General features: G+C 38.4%; 1 protein-coding gene and 1 pseudogene across 1 annotated transcript in view; one reads left to right on the top strand and one right to left on the bottom strand.

Moving 5' to 3' along the window:
- The window catches only part of XRCC5 (X-ray repair cross complementing 5), a 134,233-nt gene that overhangs the window by 66,804 nt on the left and 52,038 nt on the right, over positions 1 to 15,391 (bottom strand). The window lies entirely within an intron of this gene.
- On the top strand, positions 1,535 to 2,518 carry LOC126004046 (transmembrane protein 126A-like; annotated as a pseudogene).

Raw genomic sequence — 15,391 nt, 5'->3', positions numbered from 1 at the left:
CTTTATTCAAAGCACAATTAATAAGGAATTTATGACTAATCCAGTGCTCTTAGTCAGCTAAATGGGAGGTATTTGCTATCACTACTTGATACAGAACAACTTACCAATTTCAATCTATTGAAGAGAAATGCTAGGATTCTGCTCCATATCTATGGCTCCTAAATCAATGCTATTACCCACTATACTACTTTGAAGTGAAAGGAGTGAATTTGAGGCAAATCGAATACAGTTCCATAAACAATGGAAAGTAAAGAATTAGACTGACTCTCAGGAAACTAGGTATTAGTCACTGAAATAGATTATTAGCATGAAGGGTTGATAAGAGTGTGGCAAGAGAACGAATAAAGTCAAGTTCTTATTTAATGATTTGAGCTATCAATAGACATTAAGATATTAACAGGCATTAAGATGGAAATGTATTAAGGTGGACAGATATTTAGTAGTTTACAAATCCTTTCATGGAATCATACAAGGTCCTAGGTCATCATAGACAGCTAAGGTAACATGATTCAACAAGTAAGAAACATGCAAGTTCTGGAGTTCAACTGCTAAAGTTTATACCAATACTTAACCAGCTAGGCTCTTGGGCAAGTGTCTTAATTTCTTGAGCCTCACTGACCTCATTATTAAAAAAAAGTTAATAAAAGAACCACAGGATAGCTGGCCAAATGGATCTAAACCCATAATGTATGTAAATTACTGAGCTTGAGACCTGTGTTCAACAAATTATAGAAATTTCTGAGGAGTTCTACTACATAATATCAATAGCTAAGGCCAATGGATAAAGGAAAGCAGCCTTGAGAACAATATAAGAGGGAGTTGTCAAAGTTCCAAAAAGAAAAATCTGGAGGAGCTCAAGGAAGATGTATGAATTTCATGAAAACACTCACGTTAAAGATGTATGAGTTTCATGAAAGAAAAAAGGCAACTACTACAAAGAGGTGAAGAAAGGAAAGGAAGGGTCAGAGTAATAGTACAGCAGGTAGGTCTACTTGGATTTGATTCCAGAATCCCATATAGTCCCTGAGGAAAACAGAAGCGATTCTCTGAGTTCAGAGGCAGGGGTAAGTCTGAACATGGCCAACTGTGGCCCCAAAAAGAAAGAAAGAATGGAAGGGAGAAAAAAAATGGGAAGAATGGAATGGGAGGAAAGTAAGGAGAAGAGGAAACGGGAAGGGAGGGGAGAGAAGAGGAAGCTAGGAATGGGAAGGATGGGGAAGAAAAAGGGAAAAGGGAAGGGAGGGAAGTAATAGGAGGGAAAGGAAGGAAAAAATAAAAGGGTGGAAAATAAAGGGGAGAAAATGGGGGAGGGAGAGAAAAAGGAATGGGGAAGAGAGGGAAAAGGATGGGAGAAAATGGAAAAAAGAAAGGAAAGAGAAGGGATGAAAAAGAAGAGAGGGGGAAAGAGGGAGGAAAAGAAAGGGTAAAAAGAAGATTGATGCCTGCAAATTACGTGAACAGGCCTTGCAGTGAGCCACTGTGCGGAGAGAGATACATTACTGGTAATAAAATTTACCTTTTCTTAAGGTTCAAGATGGAAAATTATGAACCAGATAATACTGCCAAGGAAAACTTGATTTTTAATATTATAAACAGAAAAATTAACCAACTTCCAGAAACAAAAAGGAACCAACTTGAGTATGGATCCACATTCATTGGATTTAATGCTGTTCTCAGTGGCCTAATAGCAAACAGTCTCTTTTGACACATCTTAAATGTGACCAAAGGACGTACAGTTTCTAGCATGCCTATGGCAGTGGTCCCAATTTTTTTTTAATTTTTTATTTTTAATTATGAGAACAAAGATGCAAAGAAAGAGGACAAGGTAAAGTTACAGTGGAAGGACAATCACCCATAACATAATTCTCAGAAGAAGTCCCCTTGCTGATATCTTAACTTTGAACTTTCAGCCAAAGAATATTAAGATAAATAAAACAGAATCTATGTACAATTACTTTGTCCCTCAAGTCCCCAGATTGTAACACATTATAATATTTCTTAACAGCACACAAGGCAATCTAAAGTCATAAAACTTACGTAACTCCTTAAACATTAGAAGCATAGTATTTCTTTCATTTCCATGTACTTGCATATTGGCTTAAGTTATGTGGTCCCAATTTTTAAAGCAGATATGTCTCACAAAACTTTTATAATACAGGTGATTTGAATTGTAAAACCTGTACCATAATTCGTGGAAGGCTGGCTGGTTTTATATTGGGTGGTCTATACCCTGTTTTCTTGGCTATACTTGTGAATGGTGGGCTAGCAGCCAGGTAAAGCTCAGTTCTGTTACCTGAAGAAACAAATATCCTAGCTTACTGGATTGGAATTTCCAAGCCTGTCTTTAGAAAGATGCTATTTCCCATGTTGCTTCAGACTATGTTAACAGCCTATATTGGATAGGCAATATAAACTACTTATAAAGGCTCTTCAGTTACCTGAACCTGGTCAAGAAATTCAATGATTGTTCAATAAGACTGCACACAAATAAAATTATAAAAATAAAAAATTAAACAATTAAAAAATTTAAAAAAAGAAAGAGTAAAAAGGGGAAGAAAAAAGAAAAAGGAAGGCAAGAAGAAAAAGAAAGGAAGAAAGAAAGAAAGAAAAAGAAGAAAAAAGAAAGAACAAAAGAAAGAAAGAAAGAAAGAAAGAAAGAAGGAAGGAAGGAAGGAAAGAAAAAAGAAAGAAAAGAAAGAAGAGAAAAAAAGAAAGAGAGAAAGAGAGAGAGAAAGAAAGAAAGAAAGAAAGAAAGAAAGAAAGAAAGAAAGAAAGAAAGAAAGAGAAAGAAAGAGAGAAAGAGAGAGAAAGAGGAAGGAAGGAAGGAAGGAAGGAAGGAAGGAAGGAAGGAAGGAAGGAAGGAAGGAAGGAAGGAAGGAAGGAAGAGAGAGAGAGAAAGGAAAGAAAGAAAGAAAGAAAGAAAGAAAGAAAGAAAGAAAGAAAGAAAGAAAGAAAGAAAGAAAGAAAGAAAGAAAGAAAGAAAGAGGCTTCCAAACGTGAAAACCGGCTATAAGCAGTACTTCGCAGAAGGCAGGTCCCCTGTTTGTGATATCAGGTTGGAAAAATCTACGCATGCCCAATGGGGCCCGACTGTGAGAAACTGTGAGTGCTGCCTGTGTGTGTTTGTCTCCGGTCCTGTCTCCTGAACCTCTTGGGAGTGGGCCAAAAAGGGCCCAGAAAATTCACTCTCTCAGAGGCTCATTCATGGGCCTGAACACGAAGGAAGTGCTTCTAAATGTGAAAACCGGCTATAAGTATACTTCGCAGAAGACAGGTCCCCTGTTTGTGACATCAGGCTGGGAAAATCTACGCATGCCCAGTGGGGCCCAACTGTGAGAAATTGTGAGTGCTGCCTGTGTGAGTGTCTGTTTCCTGTCCTGTCTCCTGAATCTCTTGGGAGTGGGCCGAAAAGGGCCCAGAAAATTCACTCTCCCAGAGGTTCCAGAAGAGTACGGACACTCCGCATCGCTACATGGCCATGTGCTCTATCTAATGAAAGAACGCCACTGCAACAAGAAGGAAAAAATCATACTAAGAACAGTGTTGGATCACTGAAGCCCAACATTTCTCCTCGGACTGTCTTCTCTGCTGCGTGCTCGGGCCTAAGATTTGATCCTGTGTGAGGCTTCATCCACGGAGGGCTCCCCTTCCTTGGAGGCAAGTCAACCTACCCAGAAACGGCAGAGCCAGAGGAGCGTGGCCACGCACATCATTTAGCCAATGAATACCACCACAACACGTAGAAAAACCCACAATACAAGTGTGACAATGGGGAAACAACGCAGGGCAGAATCAGACATAGAGAATGAAGATGACAATTCTGATGACCAGAAAACAGCCAACCAACTAATCAATCTCTCAGATAAGGAGTTTAGACAAGAAATATAGAAGATGCTCAAAGAACTCAAAGAAACCATGGATCGAGTTGAAAGAAACACTGATAAGAAACAAGAAAATATGAAGACAGAAATCACAAAACTCCAAACTAAAATAACAGGTCAAATAACAGGACTGAAAAACTCAGTAAACAAATTGAATGACAAAATGGATAACCTCTCCAACAGGGTAACAGAAACTGAGAATAGAATAGGTGCTGTGGAAGATGAGATAAATAACAACTCCACACAGCAGGAGACATTGGGAAAAAAAACTTAAAGCAAATGAACAAACAATGGAAAAATTAGTCAAAGAATGTGAACAGATGAAAATAGAAGTCTATGATAAGCTCAATAGAAACAACTTAAGAATTACTAGAGTCCCAGAGACCCAGGAAGAAAATTTCCAGGAAGAATCAACAGTTAAGAATATCATTAAAGAGAAACTTCCAGAGCTAAAGAATATATGCGATCAAATCCTGCATGCCTGAAGAGTACCAACCAAAAGAGACACCAGAAAAAATACCCCAAGACCCATCCTAGTCACAATGATGAATCCCACAGATAGATACAGAATTCTGAAAGCAGAAAGATCAAAAAGGGAAATTACATTCAAGGAAACATCCTTGAGATTTGCAGCAGACCTGTCACCAGAAACACTCAAGGCCAGAAAGTAGTGGTGGGACATACTGACAAAACTCAATGAAATAAATGCTTTACTGTACCCAGCAACACTCACTTTCAGGTCTGACAGAAGAATACATGGTTTCAAAGACAAAAAAAACAGCTCAGAAACTTTACAGACACAAAAACAGTCTTAAGAGAAAAACTGAAAGACCTAATTTAAGACAAGATGGACCAAAAGACACACCAAATTTCGATAAAAAGATGGCATTAAATTCCAGGACAATTCTTTCTCTCAATGTCAATGGAATAAATGCACCAGTTAAGAGACACAGAGTGGCTAAATGGATCAAAAACTCAATCCAACCTTCTGCTGCCTACAAGAAACGCACCTGAATAGTCAGAACAAACATAGACTCAAAAAAAAAAAAAGGCTGGAGAAAAATTATCCAAGCAAACAACAACAAAAAAAGCTGGAGTGGCCATATATAACATCAGATGATGCAAACTTTATACTCAGGAAAGTTGTAAGGGACAAAGATGGACATTCTGTATTAATCAAGGGATAAGTACAGCAGGAAGAAATCACTCTCTTAAACATATATGCACCGAATGAGGGTCCAGCTAAATATTTAATACAATTGTTGCAAATTTAAAAATAATATTAATAACAACACAATAATTGTGGGGGACCTCAACACGGCTTTGTCAACACTGGATAGGTCAACCAGACTGAAACCCAACAAGAATATACTAGACCTGAGAAGAGAAATGGAAGAAAGAGGCCTAGTAGATATATATAGGACACTCCATCCCCAGAAATCTGAATACACATTTTTCTCCAATGTACATGGGACATTATCCAGGATAGAATACATGCTGGCACATAAAACATACCTGCATAATATCAAGAGGATAGAAATTTTGCAGGCTGCCTTCACTGACCACAAGGCTCTGAAATTATATGTGAATTCCAAAGGGACACAGAAGAAAAATTTTAACACCTGGAAGTTAAACAGCCTCATACTGAATAACCAGTGGGTCCGAGAGAAATCAAAACTTTCCTGGAAACAAATGATAAGAAAGACACAAAATATCAGAAACTATGGGACACAGCAAAAGCAGTACTGAGAGGAAAATTTATAACTTTGCAAGCACACATCAGGAAGGAAGAAGGGGCCTACTTGAATAGCTTCATGACACAGCTCATAGAATTAGAAAGTACTCAACAAAAGGACCCAAAAATAGGGAGGCAGAAGGAAATAACAAAGCTGAGAGCAGAAATCAATGAAGTGGAAACCCAAAAAACAATCTGAAAGATCAACGAAATTAGAAGTTGGTTCTTTGAAAAAATAAACAAGATTGATAGATCACTGGCAAAATTAACAAAGAGAGAGAGAGAGAGAGAGAGAGAGAGAGAGAGAGAGAGAGAGAGAGAGAGAGAAACTTGATAACTTGTATTAGGAATGAAAAAGGAGAGAACTACCAATATGGCAGAGATTCAAAGGGTAATCAGAAACTACTTTGAGAAGCTCTATGCCACTAAAAATAAGAACCTGGAAGAATTGGATAAATTCTTGGACTCTAATAATCTTCCATGGTTGAATGAAGAGGATGTAGCATATCTAAACACCCCCATCACTATTAAGGAAATTAAAACAGTAATCAAATGTCTGCCCCCAAAGAAAAGCCCAGGCCGAGATGGATTCACTAATGAATTCTTTCAAACTTTCCAAGAGGAACTACTACCAATCCTGGCAAGACTCTTTCATAAAATCGAAAAAATGGAAACACTTCCAAATAGCTTTTATGAAGCCAACATCACCTTGACCCTAAACCAGACAGAGATGCTACGAAAAAAGAAAATTGCAGACCAATATTGCTGATGAATGCAGATGCACAGATCCTCAACAAAATCCTGGCAAATAGAATTCAATGCCTCATTAAAAAGATCATCCACTATGATCAAGTAGGTTTCATCCAAGGAATGCAAGGATGGTTTAACATCCGTAAATCTATTCAACATAATACACAACATCAACAACAAGAAAAATAAAAATCACATGATCATATCAATAGATGCAGAGAAAACATTTGATATGGTCCAACACCCATTCTTGATCAAAACTCTCAGCAAGATGGGAATGAAAGGAAACTTTCTCAATATAGTGAGGGCATCTACAACAAGCCAGTGGCAAATACTATCCTCAATGGAAAAAAACTAAAAGCCTTCCCTCTAAATTCTGACACAAGAGAAGGCTGTCCTCTCTCACCACTCCTATTCAACATAGCACTGGAAGTACTTGCTATAGCGATTAGACAAGAAAAAGATATCAAGAAAATCCAGATAGGAAAGGAGAAGTCAAGTTCTCGCTGTTTGCAGGACATGATACTCTACTCAGAAAATCCTAAAGACTCTACCAAAAAGCTTCTAGAAACAATAGACTCATATAGCAAGGTGGCAGGCTACAAAATTAACACACAAAAATCAATGGCCTTTCTATACACCAATAGTAATAAGGAAGAAATGGACATTAAGAATACAACCCCATTCACAATAGTGCTACACAAACTCAAATGAATCAACTTGACTAAAAATGTGAAGGACCTATAAAAAGAAAACTACAAAACTCTGCTCTAAGAAATAAGAGAGGACATGCAGAATTCGAAACACATACCCTGCTCATGGATTGGCAGGATTAACATCATCAAAATGGCAATACTCCCCAAAGCATTGTACAGATTTAATGTGATCCCTCTAAAGATACCCATGGCATTCTACAAAGAAGTGGATCAGGCACTTTTGAAATTCATTTGGAACATTAAACAGCCTAGAATAGCTAAAGCTATTAATTTCCCCAACTTTAAACTTAACTACAAAGCAATAGTTATCAAAACAGCATGGTATTGGAATAAGGACAGGTCCTCAGATCAGTGGAATAGGCTTGAATATTCAGAGAATGTTCCCCAGACATACAATCACCTAATTTTTGATCAAGGAGCAATAAATCCTAAATGGAGCAAAGAAAGCCTCTTCAACAAGTGGTGTTGGCACAATTGGATAGCCACTTGCAAAAAATAGAACTTAGACTGCCAGTTAACTTCATGTACAAAGGTAAAATCCAAATGGATTAAAGACCTCGATATCAGACCCAAAACCATAAGATATATAGAACAACACGTAGGCAAAACACTCCAGGACATTGAGACTACAGGCATCTTCAGGGAGAAAACTGCACTCTCCAAGCAAGTGAAAGCAGAGATTAACAGATGGGAATATATTAAGCTGAGAAGCTTCTGCACCTCAAAGGAAATAGCGTCCAGGATACAAGAGCCACCAAGAGTGGGAGAAATTATTCACCCAATACCCATCAGATAAGGGGCTAATCTCCAAAATATAAAAGGCACTGACAGAACTTTACAAGAAAAATATCTAATGGGGAGAAGAAATGGACAGACACTTTGACAAAGAAGACATACAAATGGCCAAAAGACACATGAAAAAATGCTCCAAAGCACTAATCATCATGGAGATGCAAATCAAAACAACTATGAGGTACCACCTCACACCACAGAGATTGGCACACATCACAAAAAAATGAGAACAAACAGTGTTGGTGGGGATGTGGAGAGAAAGGAACTCTTATCCACTGCTGGTGGGAATGCTGTCTAGTTCAACCTTTATGGAAAGCGATATGGAGACTCCTCCAAAAACTGGAAATTGAGCTCCCATACGATCCAGCTATACCACTCCTAGGAATATACCCGAGGAACACAAAAATCCCTTCCTTACACCTATATTCATTTCAGTACTATTTACCATAGCAAGAATCTGGAAACAACCAAGATGCCCTTCCACAGACGAATGGCTAAAGAAACTGTGGTACATATACACAATGGAATATTATGCAGCTGTCAGGAGAGATGAAGTCATGAAATTTTCCTATACATGGATGTACATGGAATCTATTATGCTCAGTGAAATAAGTCAGAGAGAGAGAAAAAAATGCAGCATGGTCTCAATCATCTGTGGGTTTTAAGAAAAATGAAAGACATTATTGTAATAATAACTTTCAGACACAAAAGAGAGAAAGGCTGGAAGTTCCAGCTCACCTCATGAAGCTCACCACAAAGAGTGATGAGTTTAGTTAGAGAAATAACTACATTTCGAACTATCCTAATAATGAGAATGTATGAGGAAAATAGAAAGCCTGTCTAAAGTACAGGCGGGGTTTTGGTGAAGAGGAGGGAGATTTGGGACATTGGTGATGGGAATGTTGCACTGGTGATAGGTGGTGTTCTTTACATGACTAAAATCCAAACACTATCATGTATGTAATCAAGGTGTTTAAATAAAATATATATAAAGGAAAGAAAGGAAAGAAAGAAAGAAAGAAAGAAAGAAAGAAAGAAAGAAAGAAAGAAAGAAAGAAAGAAAGAAAGAAAGAAAGAAAGAAAGAAAGAAAGAAAGAAAGAGAGAAAGAGAGAAAGAAAAGAAATAAAGAAAGAAAGAAAGAAAGAAAGAAAGAAAGAAAGAAAGAAAGAAAGGAAAGAGAGAAAGAGAGAAAGAGAGAAAGAGAGAAAGAGAGAAAGAGAGAAAGAGAGAAAGAGAGAAAGAGAGAAAGAAAGAAAGAAAGAAAGAAAGAAAGAAAGAAAGAAAGAAAGAAAGAAAGAAAGAAAGAAAGAAAGAAAGAAAGAAAGAAAGAAAGAAAGAAAGAAAGAAAGAAAGAAAGAAAATAAAAAAAGAAGGCCCGGAGAAATAGCACAGCGGCGTTTGCCTTGCAAGCAGCCGATCCAGGACCTAAGGTGGTTGGTTGGAATCCTGGTGTCCCATATGGTCCCCCGTGCCTGCCAAGAACTATTTCTGAGCAGACAGCCAGGAGTAACCCCTGAGTACTGCCGGATGTGGCCCAAAAACAGGAAGGAAGGAAGGAAGGAAGGAAGGAAGGAAGGAAGGAAGGAAGGAAGGAGGGAGGGAGGGAGGGAGGGAGGGAGGGGAGGGAGGGAGGGGAGGGAGGGAGGAGGAAGGAGGAAGGAAGGAAGGAAGGAAGGAAGGAAGGAAGGAAGGAAGGAAGGAAGGAAGGAATCAAAGAAACAAGGATTCCAAGCTGAAATAAAATTAGCAGAGGACTACCTTACATTTGGGGGAGAGCAGGTAAAGAGGTGGTGTATTACAGGTTTTATGCCTATGTTGGATGTACATTTTTTCCCATTGTCTTTTGGGTTTTTCTTGTGGTGTGTGGGTTCCCAGGCATCTTCCTAACCCACCCCTTGACCTTCTTCAGATTGGTAAAAATTTGCGGCAGGGAGGTCTTGGAAGAGTTCTTGCGTTGGGGATACTTTTGGACCTAGGCCCGGTTTCAAGGAACAGTCCGCGTTAGGGGGAGTTGGTAGGGAGGGCCTCGCAGCATGAGTCCACAGGGGAGTTGGCTGTCTTTTCTTGCAGGAGACGAGGTGTGGGTCTGCACCACTTTGGTCCCTTAAAAACTTCGCTAACTCATTTTATCTTTTTTTTTAATTTATTTATTTATCTTTTTTAAATGATTGTCCTACATATATATTTGTGAGCACATACATTTTTAATTCCCTTTTTTTTTCTTTTCTTTGTTTTTCTCCTCGTTTTTGGGTATGTGACCTCTTTCGGTTATCCCATCAGTCCATCCACAAATACACAGACATTATAATGTAGCACCACTTCCCCCTGCAAAGGCACACTAAGTAAAGGGGAAATCTTACATATAAAAAAAAGAGCTCCTATCTACTAGAGATAGGAACTCATAGTTGTTTACAATATAGGGATATCTCCTGCCTTGAAAATATGTCATGTGGAATCAACTTAGACCTCAGGTGATTAGATACCATTCATCCAGCCTTGAACCCTTGATCCCCGACATAGAAACGGCACAGCTCTTCACAACAGCTGCAGGAAACAAACTCCATCCGGGACAGCCTTGATACGTCGGGACCAACAACAAGGCCCAGCTCTAACATGATATCCTGACAACGAGGAAAATGCGAACATCTTGACCTTAGAGCAGATTAGCCTACCTTACCAACTAACGACAAGACAAAACCAGAAGTCTTGGCACCCTTTGGTAGGTCCAAAAACCAAGATCGGGATTTGCAGATGACTGGCTGCTAGAACTACGACCAGACTGTATACATCTTGGGACCAATAAAAGAGCCCTAGTTTAGGGTTTGAAATATGACCTGCACAATAATCATGATCCCCAGTCCCAAAGGTCTGGCAGAGACAATTGTAACGGAATGGGGCTTTTGGAAGCACAAAGAAAGACGCTATCCTAGGTGCCACCCTAGGTTCAGTGCAAAGACCAAGATCACCAACCACAGAAGATGAATTAAAATGACACTGAGGTAACAGAACCTCTACAACCACAAAGACTGACTTCATCATAAGTCCCACCTCAGGATCTGTGCAGATACTGAGACCTCTAAACACAGAGCAGAAGTCTTCCACACACCAAAAAAAAAAAAAACAAAAAAAACAAAAAACACCACCGGGAAAGTAAAGGACCCTGATCCTGAGCAAAGTCTAGAGTTGATCCCATGACAGTATGCTCCAAGGACGGAGAAACCCCATATCACTTAGGCCAAGTGAATTCCTTTTCGAATGACCCCAATATTTACTGTGCCAGGGCAGGAGGGAAAAAAAACAAATACAAAAAAGCACAAAACCTTGGTTATTTTTAATATAAATATATATATTACCTTCATTTATTATTGTTATTATTATTTTTGATTTACCTATTTATTTTGGTCGATTTCTCTGTTTGGGTGCGATTATTGAAAGTGTTGTCCCCAATTATACTTACTTTTTTTTCTCTCTTCCTTTCTTCTCTTTCGTTATGTGCTATGCCATGTTTCTCAATTCAAGACCATGGCGTGATTTTTGTTTGTCTGTTTTTGTTTTTGTTTTTGTTTTTGTTGGTTTGTTTGTTTTGTCTGTTCTTTGAGGTGCTTATCGATATAGCTGGAGCCCTCACTGGATATTTGATACTTCTTTTGGTACTAGTGGAGTGTTTCACCTTCTTTTTCTCCATCTCCCAAATTGATGATGAGAGCCTTTAGAAGGACTCCACCCATTTTTGGGGTATTAGACTCTTACCCCAGTTTATCACTTTTCTCTTTTTCAAACAAAACCACGCAACTTGAACTAGCTAGTCCTGCCTCCAGTTAGAGGGGGAGATAAGGGAGATAAGGCATCAAGACCAAACAGGTGCAAGACTACTAAGTAGTGGGTTGGATACAGAGGGGACCACATATTCTAGCCGCCCTGGGGTGAGGGAAAAGGAAATGGGAGGTAGGACAGAAATGGAGGTGTAGGGAGGACAATTTGGTGATGGGAATCTCCCCTGATTTTATGTAAATATGTACCTAAAATATTATTGTCAACAATATGTAAGCCACTATGATCAAAATAAAAATTAAAAAAAAAATTAGCAGTTAGTTGCATTGGGAAGATGTTTCAGGGAACTGGTAAAGGTGGAAGCCCAAGACAACCATGGAATCCTGGCCAAGCCAAAGCTGCACTGTCCATATTCTTCCAATGAACCTAACTTACAAAAGGAAACTAATGATAACAGGCAGTTAATCAGAGAATGGAAGATACACAAATTATGTTACTTCGTTTTAAGGGAAGGAAACAGAATGCTAGTTTGTAGAGGGAAAGAAGCTGGCATTGAGGAAAAAGCTAAAAATGCATATAAAGAGGGAAGAAATTTTTAGTGCGGACAGCATACTATTTAGAACTATTTTTGATACAATGTCAGGTAGGGTCTGGCCCTGATAATAAAAACATTGCTTTTAATACAAGGGATTCAACATATTTAGTCTGAACTGTTTGATATCTCAAATGTTTGATATCTTTTGGTATCATAATTATAATGTTATAATTATTACTTAGGGTTTTGATTACTGCCCTATCACCATAGATCTCAAAATGCCTAAGTATCTGATGTGTAAGTATTAAAATAGCTCGAGATGGACCTATATTTAGCTGGGAGAAATCCTCAGTAAGAAAAATTACCTGAACGAGAGAGAGAGAGAGAGAGAGAGAGAGAGAGAGAGAGAGAGAGAGAGAGAGATATGCCTGCCATGTCTTTTTTGATCCCTAATGCTGCAAATTGCTTCTCACATAAGAATTGCTCCTCACAATAATAATGACCCCTGACATAGAACCAAGAGTAGTCCCTAAACAATGTCCATGAGTGACCCAAAAAGCCAAATTTTAAAAAATTTGTTTTGCAGTAATGTTATCTTACATAACTAGGTTTTAGGAACCTAAAACCTCTTGTGCTTCTTCAAAATATGTTACTACACAATAATCATTAAAGAAAAACATTTAACCAAAGTTAGATCAAGGGCCATCAATATGATTCGGAGGTAGAGCACATGCTTCATATGTATGAGGCTTTGGGTATATACCCAACCCCCACCATTATCAAAACAGTTCAAGAGTCACAGAGAACACTAGGGATTCTCAGTTCAGGCTGTGAGTGAAATTGAGAAAAATCTGAAATATGAGGAAAAATGACAGCTCTACAGGCATAAGGGAGATAAAGGAAGATGGTGAAGATTCCAAGTACAAGAGAGGCCCAAATCACCAGGGTATAGAAACTGAAGCAAAACAGCAGTTCTGTGTAAAACCTGTTGTTCTTCAAAACTACACCAGCCTTAACTGTGATTTTGCCTATGTGATCCCATTTGCTTATATGCACCTCTGTTTGAAAACATAAAGAGGAGTGAATCCTTTGTTTGAAGTGGACCTTTTGAACTGGCCAAGAGTTGACATTCACGTGAATAAACTTCTTTCTCCTCCACCCACCTTGGGCTACAATCTCAATTCCTTGACTTTCCAGAATGAGAGCTCTTGTACTGGCTTCTGATCCTTCTTCCTACATAGGAAATTGCCCCTTTCCAACTTCATCACTGCATTACTGTACTGGAAATAAGCACCCTGAAAGTGCTTGCTGAATATTCAAAAACAATAAATACCACATTGCTAGCAATTCCCTCCTTAGGGAGAGCACCTCTGAAGAGCCTGACAGAAAGAAGCAAGTCATTCATTCATTGTATAAAAGGTAGTCAATAAATACTTGTTAAATGTGTTCTTTCTGCAATTCTTAAAGAAAAATAATATTTGGAAAGAAATGATAGAGAATAGGCATGTGAAGAGGTGTGTGTGAATAAATTCTCAGTCCCTAAGCAGGTATGTTGCTTGTGTCACAAACCATTAAGGGAGCAAATGAGAAGCCTTGAGCCTTTGAGCTTCCTGAAGGAAGGAACTTAGGAATACAGCTAAAGGTGTAATCACAGCAGGGATCCAACTACACAACGAACTTCTGGGTCTACATGGTGTGTGTGTGTTTTTTTAACCAGCTGATTTACATTTTAATCAACGGAGAGAAAGGGAAAATGGCTCATTTCTTTCCCACAACACCAGAAGGTAATCAAGATCATGAGCTGAAGCTAGAGACAATAGCTACATGACTGCAATGAGAGGAAACCAGGGCTGATACAGGCAGAAAAAGTCTTGCATCATTTTGAATCACTTTAAAATGCTAATCAGAGGGGCCGGTGGTGGCGCTAAAGGTAAGGTGCCTGCCTTGCCTGCGCTAGCCTTGGACGGACCGCGGTTCGATCCCCCGGTGTCCCATATGGTCCCCCAAGCCAGGAGCAACTTCTGAGCACATAGCCAGGAGTAACCCCTGAGCGTTACTGGGTGTGGCCCAAAAACCAAAAAAAAAAAACAAAAAAACAAAAAAACAAAATGCTAATCAGAGGGACACTGGTGAATGATATTGCAGTAGGAAAGAGAACTTTGGTTATAGTCTTTCTATGTAAAAGGCCTGACTACAGACTTGTAAAACTCTCCAGGAGGTGCCAGGAAAGTGCAGATTACAAGAATGCAGTAGAACCATCAAATATTTTTTTTTCAATTTTGACACATCTTGGAGTATAAACTCTAGAAAGCCACACAGAAGCAAGGCTTTTCACTCAACTTGGAAGATGATCCACCAAATTAAACTTTACAGACTCTGAGTTTTCTAGAAATTATTCCATTGGGGAATATTTGCTTTACTTTTTCAATAAAGATACACATGAAGAGAAAAACTCGAAAAAAAAGTTGAGGGTGTAGTGTAAAGTTGGGTTTGCAAAATGCAGGCTACAGAAATGAAAAGATAGCTTTGGTTTGGGTATTAGTCACTAATAACCAAGGTAAAACCTGGTTTTTAAATAACATCAATGTTATATACTAAAATGAACACAGATAAGCCATGCTCTAGCTTGTATTTGCTGAGAATGATAATTGTTACAGATTCTGAGCAGAGTTTGATGATGAGAAAAAGACTTTAGAGCTACCCTAAAGCTTAATTTAGGATGATATGAAAAACATTAAACTATTAAATACTTCACTAATGGTGCAACCAAAAATATCACTGACATGCTAATAGCACAGCAAAAGGAGGGGCAAACTTTTTTCATTCCCATTTCCAAAATGGGAAATTTCCAAAAGACTGTTTTTTTTAAAAGCCTTCCTGGTAATTATTCTGACACTATTCTCCATGGGAAACAAACAAAAAAAATCTATGATATTCTACCCTCTCTCACACCATTTATTAAAGCATAAATTTAATCTTAGGTATTCAAAGTTTTTTACATATAATTCATGAAAAATCTGATGTAAGTCAAAAAGTTAACTAAATGGTAGATGTGAACCCCAAGTGATTATAAAGATAAAAGCAACTACAGTGAACAAAAATAAGCAGCAGTATTTTTTATATAAGAGTCAAATATTAGGGGGGACGACAAAAAAAAAGTCAAATATTAAGAGACTGGAGCGATATAGTACTGTGGGTAATGCTGACTGC

The sequence above is a fragment of the Suncus etruscus genome, chromosome 1, assembly GCF_024139225.1.
Source record: "Suncus etruscus isolate mSunEtr1 chromosome 1, mSunEtr1.pri.cur, whole genome shotgun sequence".
Taxonomy (NCBI): Eukaryota; Metazoa; Chordata; class Mammalia; order Eulipotyphla; family Soricidae; genus Suncus; species Suncus etruscus.
The sequence above is the reverse complement of the archived record's forward strand: the minus strand, read 5'-3'. Positions and strand labels throughout refer to the sequence as shown.